Here is an 18,928-nt window from a genome sequence, read left to right on the forward strand (position 1 = left end):
AGCTTGTCAGTGCTGTCTATGACAATGTGAGGGCATTCTCCTCAAAACTTGTGTTATGGAAAGCCCAGCTCTCTCAGACAAACCTCTGCCATTTTCCAGCATGCAAGGCACTTGTGGATGTGGGCACACCATTCAGTGTTGATGCCATTATGAAGCTACAGGAGGAATTTGATCGCAGGTTTGCAGACTTGAAGACACACAGAGACACTTTTCAAATTTTTGCTGACCCCTTCTCCTTCGATGTGCAAGATAGTCCTCCTGTACTTCAAATGGAGCTCATTGACCTGCAGTGCAATTCTGAACTCAAAGCCAAGTTCAGGGAGGTGAGTGGAAACGCAGACAAGCTTGGACATTTTTTGAGAGAATTGCCACCCACCTTCCCTGAGCTCTCCAGAATGTTCAAGCGGACCATGTGCCTTTTTGGGAGCACATATCTATGTGAAAAGCTATTCTCCACCATGAACTTCAATAAGTCAAAGTACAGGTCCAGACTTACTGATGAGCATCTTCAAGCCACACTGAGGGTTTCAACTGTTTCCTCCCTCAAGCCAAATGTGTCTCAGCTGTGTGAGGGGAAGCGCTGCCAGGTCTCTGGCAGCAAGGAGTAGGCAAGAGAGATGTTCTGAAGAACCGTTCATGTTCTGAAGAACCATTCATGTTCTGAAGAACCATTCATGTTCAGAAGGACAGCTCATGAAGAACCATTCGAGTGGAATGTTCAAATTCAGAGGAACAGTTCAGAAGAAACGTTAATAATAAAGATTGAGAAGATTGGATCAGTTGTGCTCCTTTTTTGGAGTACTTCAATATTTTTTTTGTAGAATACTTGATGCGGTCCAGCCTGACCCAGACTCTACCTCCACCGGCCCCCAGGTAAGTTGAGTTTGAGACCCCTGTTTTAAAGTAATGTCCTATGATAATTAATCATTAACATAAACTGCTCCTGTCTGTTTCTTTAACTCAGTGGTTCTCAACTGGTTTTGCTTCAGGACAGATTTTACATTGGAAATCAAGTGTCAACCTGCCATAGATTAAATATAACCTGTATTTAATGTATCCTGGGTTGCATTTCCTTTTATGTTGCATATTTTTCAAGTACAAGAGATGCATCAAGTGACATTATTTTTGTTGTTGACATCAGGAGGTTTTCTCACCCCCCTTTTAAAAATGTAAGAGCATATTTACTTATATGAGCACATTATTATCCCTTTGTTAACTAATATTACATATTTATACACATATTACACAGAAGGAAAGGCTCCTTATTACCATGGTTAGGTCAGTGTTCTAGTCTTAAATAAGTTACACTCATGCGAAAGTGCAGATGAGAAGCCTTTAGATCAGGGGTGGGCAACTATTTTGGTAAAGGGGCCACATCGGGGTTTAAGTAGTGCATAGGGATACAATGTTCTGCATTGATTTGTTTTTTGTATCTTTTAAAACCAGAAATAGTTGTGTCATCAATTTTCTGATTTTTTAATTTTCTGTGACTAGTGAGACTATTCTGCAATTGCCTAAAGTATTGTTTAAATGTTTTCAACATTTCTAAATTGCACAAATAAAAAATAAATATAAATATTCGACTCTGGCTTGCTTTTGCTCACATGTCAATGATGCTGAGATCTAAATATTTAATTTAATCACTGAAAAGGTTTACCTGCAAAATTAGTAGCACCAAACATCACAAGCAGCCTCAAGAATGGACACTGGAGCTGTATAACACTTTTCCTTGAGCAGAATATTGCACTACAGATCGCTAAATTTGTTCAAAGGGGAAAGCGAGAGACAGAAAAAGTGCACTCGTGTGCATGGTTGCCAGATTGCACAAAATAAGTATAATATTAGGCGGAATATTTCCAATTTGCGCAAGAATAAATCTCAAACTGGGGGTGTTGCGTCTCTTATCTGGCAACTGTGAGCATGTTAAAAGCTTGTGGAGGCACGTGACGTCCCTATGCAAGTTAACTGAATTATCCAATGAGAAAAAAAACGCTTTTACGATAAATGAGCCGTGGGCCACATTAAACCATGTGGAGGGCCTGATCCAGCCCACGGGCGGTAAATTGCCCATGTCTGCTTTAGCTGTTTGCAAGATTATCATTAAATCTGGCTCGGCAGTCCTAAATAGTAGATCACTTGGGCGGCCGCCAAAATATCTTCAATGGTAGAACCATGGCATTGTTCTTTCCCTGCTGTCCGCGACCCAGTCCGAATAGACCAGTTGAGAAACGCTGCTTTAACTCACACACACACACCCACTCACACACACACACACACACACAAGACCCCCTTGCCTCACTTCTCTCTGACATTTTCTCCGCTGTATGTGTGTGTGTGTGAGAGGGAGACGCAAGTTGATGAGTCTGACAGGCAGACAAGGAGGAAAGGAGATGCGCATGTGAGATTCTCCATCCAGCTGCATTTTTTTCTCAATACCGTAGATAAGCAAATGTACATGGTATGATAACCGTCAATTTTCAAACCGTGGTATACCGTGAAACTGGTATACCGCTGCAACCTTAATCACAAGTAGCATATATTCTGTAACGCACACAAGTTGAGACAGTCACAATGTAAGTCAAAAACTGCGTTTATTTGCAGGCAGGCAAAAGTACATACAAGGGGCAAATCCAATGAAGAGTAGTCGTGGGAAGCGTAGGGTCAAGAGCCGGGGAATCAAAGAGATGAACAAGGGGGCAGATCTAGTGAGGGAGGTGAACGATAGCGGGGGTCGAAGTGGGGAAAACAGTTAACAACTATGGACAAGACAAGACGGGATAAGCGGGAGCGAAAGACAGGGAAACGAGAGGAATAGGGAGTTGGCAAGCTACGAGGGTAATCAAGAGTGGGGAAGTCAAAACTAGACGCGACTAGCGAGGGTCAAAACACGGGAATCTAAATACAATAACCAACCCTAAACAAACGAAAGACTAGTGAGTTATATAGGGGCGAGTGCAGGTGTGATCAATGACAGGTGACGAGACGAGTGCAGGTGAAACTAATATGTGGGGATAGAAAGCGCGTGAGTGCAAGGTGGTCATAATGTTCAGGCTGAAGAGCCGAGTGCGCCAGAGGGGGGAGATCGTTTATGAGCGAGAGCTCGCAAAAGCAAAACCGGGCGTGGAAGCCCGATGGAGGAAAAAGAGCGTTCAAGCTCAGGGGGCGGAGCGAGGGAGCGGAAGCGAGCACGCCATGGAGTGCCTGTGTGCGAGACGGGAGATAGTGTGCGTGTGTGAGGAAGCTGAGATGGGGCAGAGGAAAGGGGTTCGTGACAGTACTCCCCCCTCTGAAAAGGACGGCTCCTGACGGCCACGCTGGGTTGCGTGGAGTGCGATAGAACAGAACGAGCGTGTGAGCTCGGGGGAACAGAACAAGCGTGTGAGCTCGCGGGGGACAGAACGAGCGTGTGAGCTCGCGGGGAACAGAAACACACAAAACACACAAACCATATGGGGACAGAAGGCATAAAGGAAAAATGAAACAGTCCATGGGGGTCAAATGGGCAGTTCAATGCAAGGTCAAGGGGAACATAGTGGACAGGCGGGTGGTCGGGAGATCTGGGGGGCAGCCTTAGGGCAGAGACTGGGTCAGGAGGTCTGGAAGGAGACTGGAGGACAGGGACTGGGTCCGGGGTCTGGAAGGTGACCACCGGACAGGAATAGGGTCCGGAGGCCAGGGAAGAGGCCACAGGACAGGTAGAGGAACGGTAACAAGGGGAGCAGGCAAGACCCAGTGAGGAAAGGTTTCAGGGGCGGAGCCGTGAAAGGCGGAGTCGTGGAGGACTTGGGAGACTGAGCCTTGGAAGGCGGAGCCGTGAGAGACTCGGCAGGCGGGAATTGAGAGACCGAAGAGGCGGCGCCGAGGGAGGCTCAGGAGACGGGGCCGAGGAAGGCTCAGGAGACGGAGCCGAGGGAGGTGGAGTCGCAGGAGGCCCCAGGGGCGAGGCCCTGGTGGGCTCTGGAGGTGGAGCCGAAGGAGGCTTTAGGGGCGAAGGCCTGGAAGGCTCCGGAGGTGGAGCCGAAGGAGGCTTTAGGGGCGAGGGCCTGGAAGGCTCTGGAGGTGGAGCCAAGGGGGGCTTTAGGGGCGAAGGCCTGGAAGGCTCTGGAAGTGGAGCCCATGGAGGTGGCGCCGTAGGAGGCTCCAGAGGTGAAGCCCTGGAAGGCTCTGGAGGCAGAGCCGAGGGAGGTGACACCGTGGGTGGTGGTGCCGTAGAAGGCTCCAGGAGTGAAGCCCTGGTAGGCTCTGGAGGTGGAGCCAAGGGAGGATTTAGAGGCGGAGCCGCAGGAGGCTCCAGAGGCGAATCTCTAGAAGGCTCTGGAGTCTTAGGGAGCAGAGCTGTAGGAGGCTCGGGTGGTGGAGCCGTGGAAGGCTCAAGAGGCGGAGCCTTAGGAAGCTCTGGAGTCTTTGGGAGCAGAGCCATGAGAGGCTCGGGAGGTGGAGCCGTAGGAGGCTCGAGAGGCGGAGCCGTAGGAGGCTCGAGAGGCGAATCTCTAGAAGGCTCTGGAGTCTTAGGGAGCAGAGCTGTAGGAGGCTCGGGTGGTGGAGCCGTGGAAGGCTCAAGAGGCGGAGCCTTAGGAAGCTCTGGAGTCTTTGGGAGCAGAGCCATGAGAGGCTCGGGAGGTGGAGCCGTAGGAGGCTCGGGTGGCAGAGCCATAGGAGCCTCTAGTGGCCGAGCCCTGGGAGGCTCGGGAGGTGGAGCCGTAGGAGGCTCTGGAGGGGGAGCCGTAGGAGGCTCGGGAGGCAGAGCCATAGGAGCCTCTAGTGGCCGAGCCCTGGGAGGCTCGGGAGGTGGAGCCGTAGGAGGCTCTGGAGGGGGAGCCCTGGGAGGCTCGAGAGGCTTGAGGGGGGGAGCCTTGAAAGACTCGAGAGACGAAGCCCTGAGCGGCTTGAGAGGAGGAGGAGCCCTGAAAGACTCGAGAGGGGGAGCCCTGAGAGGCTTGAGAGGGGGAGGAGCCCTGAGAGACTCGAGGGGCGGAGCCCTGAGAGGCGGAGGAGCCCTGAGAGACTCGAGAGGGGACGCCCTGAGAGGCGGAGGAGCCCTGAGAGACTCGAGAGGCGAAGCCGTGAGAGGCTTGAGGGGTGGAGCCATGAAAGACTCGAGGGATGGAGCCCTGAGAGACTCGAGAGGCGAAGCCGTGAGAGGCTTGAGGGGTGGAGCCATGAAAGACTCGAGAGGCGAAGCCGTGAGAGGCTTGAGGGGTGGAGCCATGAAAGACTCGAGGGATGGAGCCTTGAGAGACTCGAGAGGCGAAGCCGTGAGAGGCTTGAGGGGTGGAGCCATGAAAGCCTCGAGGGATGGAGCCTTGAGAGACTCGAGAGGCGAAGCCGTGAGAGGCTTGAGGGGTGGAGCCCTGAAAGACTCGAGGGATGGAGCCTTGAGAGACTCGAGAGGCGAAGCCATGAGAGGCTTGAGGGGTGGAGCCATGAAAGACTCGAGGGATGGAGCCTTGAGAGACTCGAGAGGCGAAGCCGTGAGAGGCTTGAAGGGTGGAGCCCTGAGGGACTTGAGGGGTAGAGCTCTGGGAGGCTCGTGAGGAGGAGCCCTAGGAGGCTCGTGAGGCGGAGCCCGGGAGGGCTCAGAGGGGCGAGCAGAACCCGGCAGAGCCGTGGGAGACTCCGAGGGCGGAGCAGAGGTCTGCAGAGCCGTGGGAGACTCCGAGGGCGGAGCAGAGGTCTGCAGAGCCGTGGGAGACCCTGAGGGCGGAGCAGAGGTCTGCAGAGCCGTGGGAGACTCTGCGGGACCCTCTGCGGTCTTGAGCACAAGACGAGACTGGGGAGAAGGGGCCCTCTTCCTTCTCTTACGTCTTCGGCCAACAGGGGACGTGGCCATGGGGACGGTCGAGGCTACAGGCCCTGGCTCGCTGACCGTGGCAGACATGGGCGCTGGCTCGTTGGCCGTGGCGGGCATGGGCGCTGGCTCGTTGGCCGTGGCGGGCATGGGCGCTGGCTCGTTGGCCGTGGCGGGCATGGGCGCTGGCTCGTTGGCCGTGGCGGGCATGGGCGTTGACTCGCTGGCCGTGCCAGGCTTCGAGGCTGGGGCCGTGACAGGCCTCGTGACTGGGGCCGTGTCAGGCTTAGGGACTGGGGCCATGTCAGGCTTAGGGACTGGGGCCGTGTCAGGCTTAGGGACTGGGGCCGTGTCAGGCTTCGAGATGGGGGCCGTGGTAGGCTTCGAGACGGGGGTCTTGGTGTGGAGCGTTGGTTCAGTGTCTGCCTCCCCCACAGTGAACGAGGAACCAGAGTACAGTAGGGCGAGGTCAATAAACTGAGCCAGGTTAAGGGGACAGCGACCACCAGGCATTAATGATGAGGTTGGCTCATTCAGACCACATTGAAAAATGGTCTTCAGAGCCACCTCATTAAATTTCACCTGGTACGCCAGGACACAAAAATCCATAATATAAGCCTCCACGGTTTGGCTCCCTGACGCAAACCCACGAGTTGGGCCGCTGGGTCCATAATGTCGCTGCCTTGCATAGAAACCCCTTGGTCTCGCGCCGGAAGAGCCATAAAACCTCTCCGGGGTGGAGAGTTCACGGCGCTCAGACATGCATAAACGGGCTCAGGGGCAGACACAGGTGAAACCGGGTAAAAAAATCAGAAATAGCGCATACCTGCTGCCCCTGGGCCGTGAGCGCGTGGTCATCTCTCCACACTGTAGCTCCGCGCCGAATGTGACATGCACCTCCGCTCTAGTGAGCTGCGCGACTCCTTAGCTGGGGCATTGTGACTGTCAACGGTGAGGTTGGTTATTTTGTAACGCACACAAGTTGAGACAGTCACAATGTAAGTCAAAAACTGCGTTTATTTGCAGGCAGGCAAAAGTACATACAAGGGGCAAATCCAATGAAGAGTAGTCGTGGGAAGCGTAGGGTCAAGAGCCGGGAATCAAAGAGATGAACAAGGGGGCAGATCTAGTGAGGGAGGTGAACGATAGCGGGGGTCGAAGTGGGGAAAACAGTTAACAACTATGGACAAGACAAGACGGGATAAGCGGGAGCGAAAGACAGGGAAACGAGAGGAATAGGGAGTTGGCAAGCTACGAGGGTAATCAAGAGTGGGGAAGTCAAAACTAGACGCGACTAGCTGAGGGTCAAAACACGGGAATCTAAATACAATAACCAACCCTAAACAAACGAAAGACTAGTGAGTTATATAGGGGCGAGTGCAGGTGTGAACAATGACAGGTGACGAGACGAGTGCAGGTGAAACTAATATGTGGGGATAGAAAGCGCGTGAGTGCAAGGTGGTCATAATGTTCAGGCTGAAGAGCCGAGTGCGCCAGAGGGGAGATCGCTTACTGAGCGAGAGCTCGTAAAAGCAAAACCGGGCGTGGAAGCCCGATGGAGGAAAAGAGCGCTCAGGCTCAGGGGCGGAGCGAGGAGCGGGAAGCGAGCACGCTCATGGAGTGCCTGTGTGCTGAGACGGGAGATAGTGTGCGTGTGTGAGGAAGCTGAGATGGGGCAGAGGAAAGGGGTTCGTGACATATTCTCATAAAATATTTTAGTATATTATTATATAATATTATGTACACCATAATATCTACTTCATCAACTCACCTGGCACACCAACAATTTCAGACACCTTTGTCCACGCATTTTTTAATTTTTTAATTAAATTTTTTTATATCCCTATAAGCAAACAGGGACAGATCATATATTACGGGAAAACCCACCACGGCAATAATCAGTTTCTCTTCCATTTTGTCTTCGGAACTAATGTTTGGTGGGAACCAAAGTTTACACGGTTGTGTTCTCTAGACTTTGCTAGAGCAGAGCACTTCTATATTCCAATAGGTTGCCACCGAACCGCTTCACAACTCATTACCATAATGTTGCCAGCACTTGAACTTTCCTCTGACGGCCACACCACCGTCTCTCGCCGCTGACTGCCATAGAAAATGAATGACTTCCGGTCGATTTGCTTTACAAACTGTCAAGGTAGGAGCTCGTCCTAAACTGTAGCGCTACCAACTGGTGGAAGGAAGTGTGTCACTTTAATAGTGTTGTCATGGCAGTGGATTCAATTACATGTAGTTGTAGTCAAACTGGAATGGTGGCATTTATCTATTACACATTGTATGTTTAGAGTCCATGTTTACATTAATGTTGAGTTGTTGCTGTGTCCATCATGCTTTGTTTTCCGAAAGTCACTGAGTGGAAATGGATCCATGGTGCTTGGGCCCTCATCACTTTTTGCAGCTATATTTATTATTATTATTATTCTTTTCAAGGTTTTCGGTACTTTTGGGGTGCATAACATGCGTGAAATCTCTTGAAAGTTTGCACACGCATTAGAGTCACTGGCCATTAGGGCGTGGCAGAGTTACAGGTGGGGGGTGAAGGGGGGTGAAGGGGCTCTTCGGCACCACCTAGAACATGGGCATGTTCGGGGGGCTATCTAGCACATACCTTTTGAGGTACTGTCACCAAACTTTGTACATATATAGATCTCATCAAGCCGGACAACTTTCATGCTCACAGTCATAGGCTTTGCCCAAAAGGAAGTTGGCCATTTTGGATTGTTTGAAAAAGGCATGCCGAGGAATTTAAAATACTCCTCCCAGGGATTTAATGTTACAGGTACCAAATGTGGGCGACATCATGCCAAGACATTGCCGATGCTAAGTTGCGGAGGGTTTTCTGATATATCGAACGGTGTTGCCATGGCGAAGCGATAAAATAATGTCAAAAATTTAATAAGGAAAAGTCTCATATCTTCTGCGTGCAGAAAATAAAAAAACGTCAAAATTGAGCCAAATGTTTATCCTTGCGGGCTGATCACTTTGATGTGACTATTGTGGGTCACGGTTGTAGCGCCACCAACTGGTTATGCAAAACTGTCTGATTCCATTCAGTGCAAGTCTTCAGAATAAGGTAAATGCCCTGTCTATTGTAATCTATGGTGCTGTAGGTGTTTTGGGTTTAGTGTTAAAACTGGATGATATCAATATTGAACATTATTTTTATTTTTTTTATTAATTTGAAGATGAATTCCATGTAGGGATACATGCAGTAGTCCCAACAAGCATTTTTTTAGTTGGTAGATCTTATTGAGTTGGTCATTTAAAAGTAGATCATCATGCAAAAAAGTGTGGGCACCCCTGATCTAACAGGATGACTGGTTCCCTGTCTCTCCATGAAAGGTCTTACTGAACTTGGTTTGAATTTTGAGTATGCCATTTATTTACTGTACGTGAACTAATAATTTATGTAGTAAATTAGCAATAATTTAATTTATTCCATACTATAGATATCCATTTAAAATATTTTTTATTTGCCTTACCTTAACATACATTAATTCAATATAAAATACAATACAATATAATGCTTAAAATAAACTGGAGCGCAGCTCATATCTACCATCGAAATCTGCTACTCCGAAGAACCACACGGTTGCTTTCTTTGTGACATCATGGTAATTTAATATTTTAATCGACATTAATAATCACGATTACAATATCAAAGGCAATAATCGACAATTTTGCTAAAATCATGCAGCCCTAAACTGGGTGTATATGAATGTGTATGTATCGTTTGGTTCTAGTCAAGTGGTTTTTATTGTCGTTTCAACCATATACAGTTAGTACAGTACACAGTGAAATGAGACAATGTTCCTCCAGGACCATGGTGCTACATAAAACAACATAGTGCAAACACAGAACCACATGAGACTACACAGACTAAATAACATACCTATATAAAGTGCACATGCAAATCTGTGCAAAAAGTATGGGACATTACAATAAAATTACTAAATTTAACAGGACAATAGGCACAGTGAGAGACAGTGCAGATCCGTCCAGTACACATTAATGCAAAAAGATGACAGTTTCTAAAAAATGCCAGATGTAAACAACATACTATGAGATAGTGTTCAATGGACATAACAGTTATTGAGGTAGCAGCAAGGTATAAAGTTACAATAATTAAAGTGCAACTCAGGACACGTGTGTGTGTGTACCTCTTGCCAGACGGCAGGAGGGTGAAGAGTTTGTGTGAGGGGTGTGTGGGGTCATCCACAATGCTGGTTGCTTTGCGGATGCAGTGTTTTTTGTAAATCTCTTTGATGGAGGGAAGAGAGACCCCGATGATCTTCTTAGCTGTCCTCACAATCCTCTGCATGGCTTTGTGGTCCAAAATGGTGCAAGTCCCAAACCAGACAGTGATGCAGCTGCTCAGGATGCTCTCAATAGTCCCTCTATAGAATGTAGTGAGGATGGGGGTGGAAGATGTGCTTACTTCAGCCTTCGAAGAAAGTAGAGATGCTGCTGGGAATTCTAATAGAGCTGGTGTTGAGGGACCAGGTGAGGTTCTCTGCCAGGTGAACACCAAGGAATTTGGTGCTCTTGACAATCTCCACAGAGAAACCTTCGATGTTCAGTGGAGAGCGGTCACTCTGTGCTCTCCTAAAGTCAACAACCATCTCTTTTGTTTTGTCCACATTCAGAGAAAGGTTGTTGGCTCTACACCAGTCCATTAGCCGCTGCACCTCCTCTCTGTATGCTGACTCGTCGTTCTTGCTGATGAGACCAACCACGGTTGTATCATCGGTGACCTTGATGATGTGGTTCGTGAGTCAGCAGTGGAATGAGCACACAGCCCTGGGGGGCCCCAGTACTCAGTGTGGTGGTGGTGGTGGAGATGCTGTTCCCGATCCGGACTGACTGAGGTCTTCCAGTCAGGAAGTCCAGGATCCAGTTGCAGAGGGAGGTGTCCAGGCCCAGTAGGTTCAGCTTTCCAGTCAGGTGCTGAGGAATGATTGTGTTGAATGCTGAGCTGAAGTCTATGAACAGCATTCGAACGTATGAGTCCTTATTGTCTAGGTGGGTGAGGGCCAGGTGGAGGGTGGTGGCGATGGCGTCAGTTGAACGGTTGGGACGATACGCAAACTGCAGTGGGTCTAGTGAGGGGGGCAGCTGGGTCTTAATATGCCTCATGACGAGCCTCTCAAAGCACTTCATGATGATGGGTGTGAGTGTTGTCTGGTCCAGCAGCCTTCCGTGGGATGACTCTACGTCGAGTTTTCCTCACATCAGCTGTGGTAAGACAGAGCACCTGGTCGTTGGGAGGAGGGGTGGTCTTCCTCGCCACCACGTCGTTCTGTGCTTCAAACCTAGCGTAGAATTCATTCAGCACATCAGGATGGGAGGCATCTTTGTCACAGGCAACTGATGTTGTCCTGTAGTTGGTGATGGCCTGGATGCCCTGCCACATATGCCGCCTGTCGCCGCTGTCCTGGAAGTGACTGTGGATTCTCTGGGCATGTGTGCACTTTGATTGCCCGGGACAGTTTGGCCCTTGCTGTTCATAGGGCAGCATTGTTACCTGCTCTGAAGTCGGAGTCTTGGGTCCTCAGCAGCGCACGCACGCAGTCATCCACAGCTTCTGGTTGGAGAGTGTGATGATGGTCTTGGAGAAGGTGACATCATCAATGCACTTGCTTATGTAGCTGGTCACTGATGCTGTGTATTCCTCCAAGTTGGTAGAGTCACCATATGTTGCAGCCTCCCTGAACATGTGCCAGTCAGTACACTCAAAACAGTCCTGAAGAGCAGAGATGGCTCCTGCTGGCCAGGTTTTCACCTGCTTCTGGAGCGGTTTTGTGCATCTGACGAGCGGTCTGTATGCTGGGATTAGCATAACAGAGATGTGGTCTGAGTAGCCGAGGTGGGTCGGGGCTCCGCCCGGTACACGCCTGGGATGTTTGTGTAAACAAGATCGAGCGTGTTCGCCCCTCTCGTTGCAAAGTTCACATACTGATAGAATTTAGGGAGCACTGTCTTGAGATTTGCATGGTTGAAATCTCCGGCGACAATAAACAGTCCGTCCGGGTGAGCATTCTGCAGTTCACTAATAGCCCCATACAGTTCACCGAGCGTTTACTTAGCGTTAGAGCTGGGGGGAATGTAAACTCCAGTTATAATAACAGTGGTAAATAAAAAGGTCTGCATCTAACAGTCACAAGCTCCACCAGCGATGAGCAGTAACTCTATTTCTCATATGACTGATTCTCACAGTAACACTAACACTGTTACTCTTATTATTTTGGATATGGCTGGCCATCCTCTCACTGGTCCCAAGTCAACTAGAAAGCACTCTGACATCAATTCACAGGCACCAAACCCTCGCCCATTTAAGCCTAGCCATCCATTCGGTATTGACCTAGGTAGCGTGCATCAGGCCGTGCGGTCAATCTCCAATATGATGTTGCGAGAAATTTACTTTTTCATGCTGTTTTTACTCAGACTGTAGTTGCTGAGATATGCAGCTTTACAAACCGTAAGGGGTGGGAGCTCATCCTAAACTGTAGCGCCACCAACTGGTGAAAGGAAATGTCACTTTAATAATGTTGTTATGGCAGTGGATTAAATTACATAAAGTTGTAGTCAAACTGGAATGGTGGCATATATCTATTACACATTGTATGTTTAGGGTCCAAGTTTACATTAATGTTGAGTTGTTTCCATCATGCTTTGTTTTCCGAAAGCCAACGAGTGGAAATGGGCCCATGGTGCTTGGGCCCGTAATCGCTGCTTGCAGCTATATTTAAGTTTGTCTTTCCTTGTTGTACTGCAGGTATTACACCTACTTTATTGGATGTTTATTTGGAAGCTGTAGGGAGGTGGGTGCAATTTTTGCTGAACTCTGTTTGCTCCTGTTTTGGGGCCAGGAAGGGAGCTAGGGTATAATTGTGTTATTTATTTATTTTTCTTTGTAGTTTATTAAGAGGTTTACTTCAGTTAGATTTGTTTGTTTGTTTGTTTGTTGTTTTGGCCTTGCCCTCTCCTGAAGCCATTGCATCCCTTTTATTGTTTATTTACAATACTTTGTTCCATTAACTGTAAATAAAGACCTTGACTGTAATTTGTTTGTTTGTGGTGCTGTGGCAGGGCTCAGACTAAAGCTCTTGAAACTTTTTATCTTTATTGCATCCGCTTTTACCCCGAGACTCAATCTGGGATGTAAAAATAGCATTGTGAAGATTTTCCCGTCTGCATCATATGAGCTGAACCCCGGCAAACTGAATCACTTCAAATGATACCAATTATATTACCAAACAAGGTCATAAAACAGCTTAATGTGTGGCTGGGTTCATTTATCTGGAGCAAAAAGAAAGCCTAAATTAAAATGCACCAAACTTCAGCTTTATGGGTCTGAGGTTGGCTTGGATGTTAAAATGTTAAGTGGTACAAGCTTGCTTGCCAGCTCAAATTTACTGTTGAATGGTTTAAGGAAAATAATAAATCAATCTGATTTGATCCTGAATCATCAATCTTCTTTTCCATTACAACATTTGTTATTTATTTGCAGCCTCAAAACGGTTAAGGCTTGTGACATCCCATCATATATAACTCCCAAAGCCTGGTTTATTATCCTGAAATTAGAGAGAAGGGTTAAAGAGGCCCTATTATGCTTTTATCCTTTGCATTTATTATGCTTTTATCCTTTAGTGTGTAATATAGCTGTTTCTCCATGTAAAAGGTCTGAAAGGTTAAAAAGCACAAAGTCCATGCAAAAGGGTTATTCTCTCCCAAACAAACAAGCAAGCAATCAAACCAGTTACACTGACAGATATACAGTACTTCTGCCAAACAAACCAGTTACTCCTGCCAAAAAAACAAACAATCCTGAACAAACACACACACCTATGGATATCCTCCTGCCAAACAAACACGTTACACTTACAGACATACTCTTGCCAAACAAACAAACAAACAAACAATAAAACACTAGTTACACTAACGGATATACTCCTGCCAAACTAATAAACCAGATATACAGGTGGATATACTCCAACCAAACAAACAAACCAGTTACTCCTGCCAAACAAATGCACCAATTAAACTGAACTTATTCAATTATTTCTTCACACAGTCCATCAGCCTCCCAACACAACACCAGAACATTAACACGACAATATGTTCAAAAAAATCAGTTCTAATTACAGTATTATAATAATATTCTGACGGTGACTGGTTTCAACCCTCACCTGTTCATGGTCAGCTCTCCTCTTTTCCTCCTCTGCTCTTCTGCGCTCCTCCTCTTCTTTGCGTCTCCTCTCCATCTCCTCCACTCGTCTCTTCTCCTCCTGCTCCCTCCTTTGCTCACGCTCCTGTTGTCTCCTTATTTCTCGCTCACATCTCTGTTGCTGTAGTATAGAAAAGCCACTCTGCTGTTACTCTTATGATTCAGGTTTTATTTAATGCTCCAACTGAATGAATGCGTTTTCAATCAAACTGAAATCATGTAGTAATTTTGTCTGCCCTGGTTATTTTTCTCACACAGTATAAATAAGTCTCTAAGAAGGGCATCCTCATAGTTGTAGTGCTTAATGTGGTTTGAGTCTGGCCTGTGTTGTGTCCTGACCTTGTTTCCCCTGCTCTCTCCCTAATAATATCATGTCACTCCTTTACTATATCTGCAAATAAAGATGCAAAATCCCCAAAACACAAAACTCTTCCTCTTGCCATTATCTTGTCATTCTCTGAGCTTGTCTCCTCTCACCTCTTCAAGTCGTCTCCTCTGCTCTTTCTGCTGCTCAATACGTTTCTGACGTTCAGCCAGCAGTTGGCGCTTGTACTCCTCCTGTTCGTGCATCTGTTGCTCCTGTAGGAGCTGCTGTCATCTCATCGCCTCCGAACGCTCCTTATTCTCCTGTTGTAGACGGATGAAGTCTTGCCGCAGAGTCGACTCACCCGGAACGTTCACGATAGATCTGCAAGAGACCACAGGGAGAGAGAAGTGGAAGAGCTTAATTATTTGCAGATTATTATTATTTCAGATTGTGGAATAACAGTTTGATACAATGACAAGATTATTGATTTGATTTGTTCATCTGTATGGATTGGTTTACAAGTTCTCAGCTACATGTTGAAATTAACAAAATGGTGCAGAAATTCCCTGCATAATGAACCACAGTTATATACCCATGATGTACAAATAAAATTACAGATAATATAAACTAAGCAAAAAAATAAATGTCCTCTAACTTTCTACTGCTTGAGACAAAAATTTTATAAGTTTCACAGACAAGTGATGAACTGAAATGAAATAATGAGTCCCTGAACAATATCAATGTAAAAATTAACAGTCAGTATCTGGTGTGGCCACAAGCTGCATTAAGTACTGCAGTGCATCTCCTCCTCATGGACTGCACCAGATATGCCAGTTCTTGCTGTGAGATATTACCCCACTCTTACACCAAGGCATTTCCAAGTTCCTGGACATTTTTGATGGCCCTAGCCCTGACCCTCCGATCCAACAGGATTCATTTACAAGACCCTTCTCGGCCGCTCTCCCCCTTACTTCGGTCACCTGCTGCATCCAAAGCCTGTCACATACAACACCCGGTCCTCACTTCGTCTTCAATTACGTATTCCCTCTGCCTTTGGTCTTGCTTCTTTTCAATCTGCTGCCGCTCGCGACAGGAATGCTCTGCAAAATATTCTCAAACTAGATACACTAATTTCAATTTCATCTTTTAAAACTATTATATCATCCTTGTTCACGGACACATGCAGTTGCTTCTCTATATAATCATTTTGTGTTGTCTACTGTGTTGTTTTAAATTATATTTAATGTAATTGTTAACCTGTATGTATTTCTAATGTAATTGAGACGTGCTCAATGGGATTGCGATCCGGGCTCTTCGCTGGCCATGGCAGAACACTGACATTCCTGTCTTGCAGGAAATCAAGCAAAGAAGGATAAGTATGTCTGGTGGCATTGTCATGCTGGAGGGTCATGTCAGGATGTGCCTGCAGGAAGCGTACAACATGAGGGAGGAGGATGTCTTCCCTGTATTGCATAACATTGAGATTGCCTGCAATGACAACAAGCTCAGTCCGATGATGCTGTGACACACCACCCCAGACCATGACGGATCCTCCACCTCAGAATCTATCCTGCTCCAGGCCTTGGTGTAACGTTAATTCCTTGGAGTCTGACCATCATCCCTGGTGAGACAAATCCATGACTCATCAGTAAAAAGGACTTTTCACCAGTCCTGTCTGGTCTTGCGAAGGTGGGTTTGTGCCCATAGGTGACATTATTGCCGGTGATGTCTGGTAAGGACCTGCCTTACAACAGGTCTACGAGCCCTCAGTCCAGCCTCTCTGAGCCTTTTGCGGACAGTCAGAGCACTGATGGAGGGATTGTGCATTCCTGGTGTAACTCGGGCAGTTGTTGTGGCCATCCTGTCGATTAGAATGATTAGCTGTCCTTCCTGTCTCCCTGCAGCGCTATCTTAGGCATCTCACATTATGGACATTGCAGTTTGTTGCCCTGGCCACATCTGCAGTCCTCATGCCTCCCTGCAGCATGCCTATGGCACATTCACGCAGGTGAGCAGGCACCCTAGGCATCTTTCTTCTGGTGTTTTTCCAGTCAATAGAAAGGTCTTTACAGTGTCCCAAGTTATTTTATAGAGCTGTTGGAAAAAAAATGTCAGCGATGCATCGCGATTCATACTCAAACAATTCTGAATAGATTCTCAAAAAGAATCAGAATCGATTCTGAGTTCAGTTTAAATCACGGCAAAGCAGTGGTGCACACCACAGACAAATGTGTAAACAAAGACACAAGTTAAGTGCATACACTAAAGTCAAGTGCACAAACACGACTGTTTGCTGACCAGCTGTATCAAACACATGACCATTTGTGCCCAAATTAAACTATGATCCCGAAATTCAAAACAACATGAAAGACGAGCTTGCACCGATAATTGCATTGATTTGCACACAATGGGGGAAAAAACAGAAGAAAATAATGATGAGGCAGCGGTTCAGGAGATGCCTTTCTCTACGCTTGCGAGCTCTCCATTTCATTGGCTTTTGTCATTGCCGGTCACTCGTTTGTCAGGACAGTGCGCACACTTGATGATAAAGGTTTTATTTTAGAACAGTGCCATACAGGATGCTTGATAAATTTCTGAAGCAACAACTGCACTATTTCAACTGCTTTAATATCACCTGTGCAGGTGAGGAGAGGAGAAGCTGACAGCTGCACACTCATAGTAGTGATTGGACGTTCGCGAACTAGTCGGCTACTGTAGGTGAACGTTGGGAGTCGGCTCGCATATCAGAAGAGCCGAATCTATTTATAAAAATATGAAGATATGAATAATCAAAAGATTTAAATGAATAGAATTAACGAACAAAGTACAAACAAATGAAAAAAGAAATAAAATACAGGCCTAAATGCTCAAGTGCACACACGTTCTGACTAACAGCCTAACCGGTTGTTCCTGTCAATCAGACACGCAGTGTCAACCAATGAATCAATGATGCGTGAGGGAGGGCGGTGCCATCTTATTTTGTTGTTCAGATTGTTTTGAATTGTTACATTTATATGCACATTGTATATATACATTTAAAAAGTTATACTACAAAGGCATCCTTCTTTTTTACATTTATTTCTGTTTGTTGGGATGCTGCAGTTTTGCAAATTGTTATTTATTTTTCTTTGATATGGTGCAATATTCTATATATTATGCTGTTCATAATAGTTTTGAATGGTTAGATTTATAAGCATTCTTTTTCATAAAAAACCAATGCATTTTTAAATACATTGTGGTTTAGGTAGAGTATGATTTCATGTAATAATTTAATTAATTTAATTATTGTTTTAACACCAATTATAGTCAAACTATCGCAAACTGTTTCAGCCGGCTTTTTTTGGTGAGCTGAGATGAAGGGGCTCAGTATGGGATCTGTATAGGCAAAAATTACGCAGCATTTTATTCCGCTGTTTCGAGAGAAAAAAATAGCAGGACGTCACCTGGAATAATGCCAGAATTCAAGCGAAAGTGATCTCTCATCGGGGTGCGTGCGTTAGACGCGACACGGCTCGTTGTGTCTCACAAACTGCTCGCAAACATTTATTTGAGTTCTTTTGCCATTTGTTGAGTTGAATAGTGTAAAATCGCTTGACTGTTCAAACTTGCAAACATTGTATACAACCGCCAAACCTTCGGGAAGATGCAAGCAAAAATTATCTCGCCTCGCGGATCGGGTTTTGTCAGAGACAACCCTGATACAACATCATTCTCTGAAGAATTGTTACGTTAGGATCGATCTGCCCATCCCTACTTTCTTTAGACATATGTTTCATGTTTGTGTTATAAGTTTCTGTAAGTGTACACAAATAAAAGTACACCTTTTATCATTTGTAACAATGTCTTACATGTATCTGTATGGGCAAAAATAACGCAGTATTTTGTTTAAGTTGTTTCCGCTGTTTCGAGAGAAAAATCTAACAGGACATCACAGCAGCGCCTGTGTTGATCCCTGCAATGATGCCAGAATTCAATATATTGATACCCGATTTCTTTATCAACTGTTTGTTCACTTGAGACATAACAGACTCCCCGATATATCATGTATTTTGTTGTATGCAATTGTCCTTTCAAACGCAAGAAGCGAAAGCGAACTCTCATCGGGGTGCGTGCGTTAGATGCAACACGGCTCGCTGTGTTACACAAACTGCTCGCAAAAATTTATTTGAGTTGTTTTGCCTTTGTTGAGTTGAATAGTGTAAAATCGCTTGAATGTTCAAACTGGAAAGCATTAAAACACACAATTGACATACCTTCGTGCAGACGCAAACAAAATTAATCTGGCTTCTAAGTCTGGAGCTCCACCAACTAGTAGACCGAAATGCTCCATTAGAGAGATTGCTCCAGTAGAGGTGCATTTGGTAGACAGAGTTACTTCAGTAGAGGGAGCCTCTTTGCTCAGCCATTGTAAATCGATGGGATTTTTTACATTTTTGATCATCATTTATATAAAAAGCTTAAGTCGCATCAGATAAAAAAGACATACCAGCAAACTTCAGAACAGTCCCCAGGTCTGTGGCGAGTTTGGTGCTTGTAGCATTAAATCTCTTAGAAAAATACAAAAATATAATTATTATAATAATAAGTTGAT

The 18,928-nt window shown here is 46.3% G+C and overlaps 1 pseudogene; it reads right to left on the reverse strand.

Annotated features, from left to right (window-relative positions):
- Positions 1-18,667, reverse strand: part of LOC127654565 (mitogen-activated protein kinase kinase kinase kinase 4-like) — a 58,538-nt pseudogene extending 39,871 nt beyond the window's left edge.
- Positions 18,668-18,928: the final 261 nt, after the last annotated feature.

Source organism: Xyrauchen texanus, chromosome 14 (assembly GCF_025860055.1).
Source record: "Xyrauchen texanus isolate HMW12.3.18 chromosome 14, RBS_HiC_50CHRs, whole genome shotgun sequence".
NCBI lineage: Eukaryota > Metazoa > Chordata > Actinopteri > Cypriniformes > Catostomidae > Xyrauchen > Xyrauchen texanus.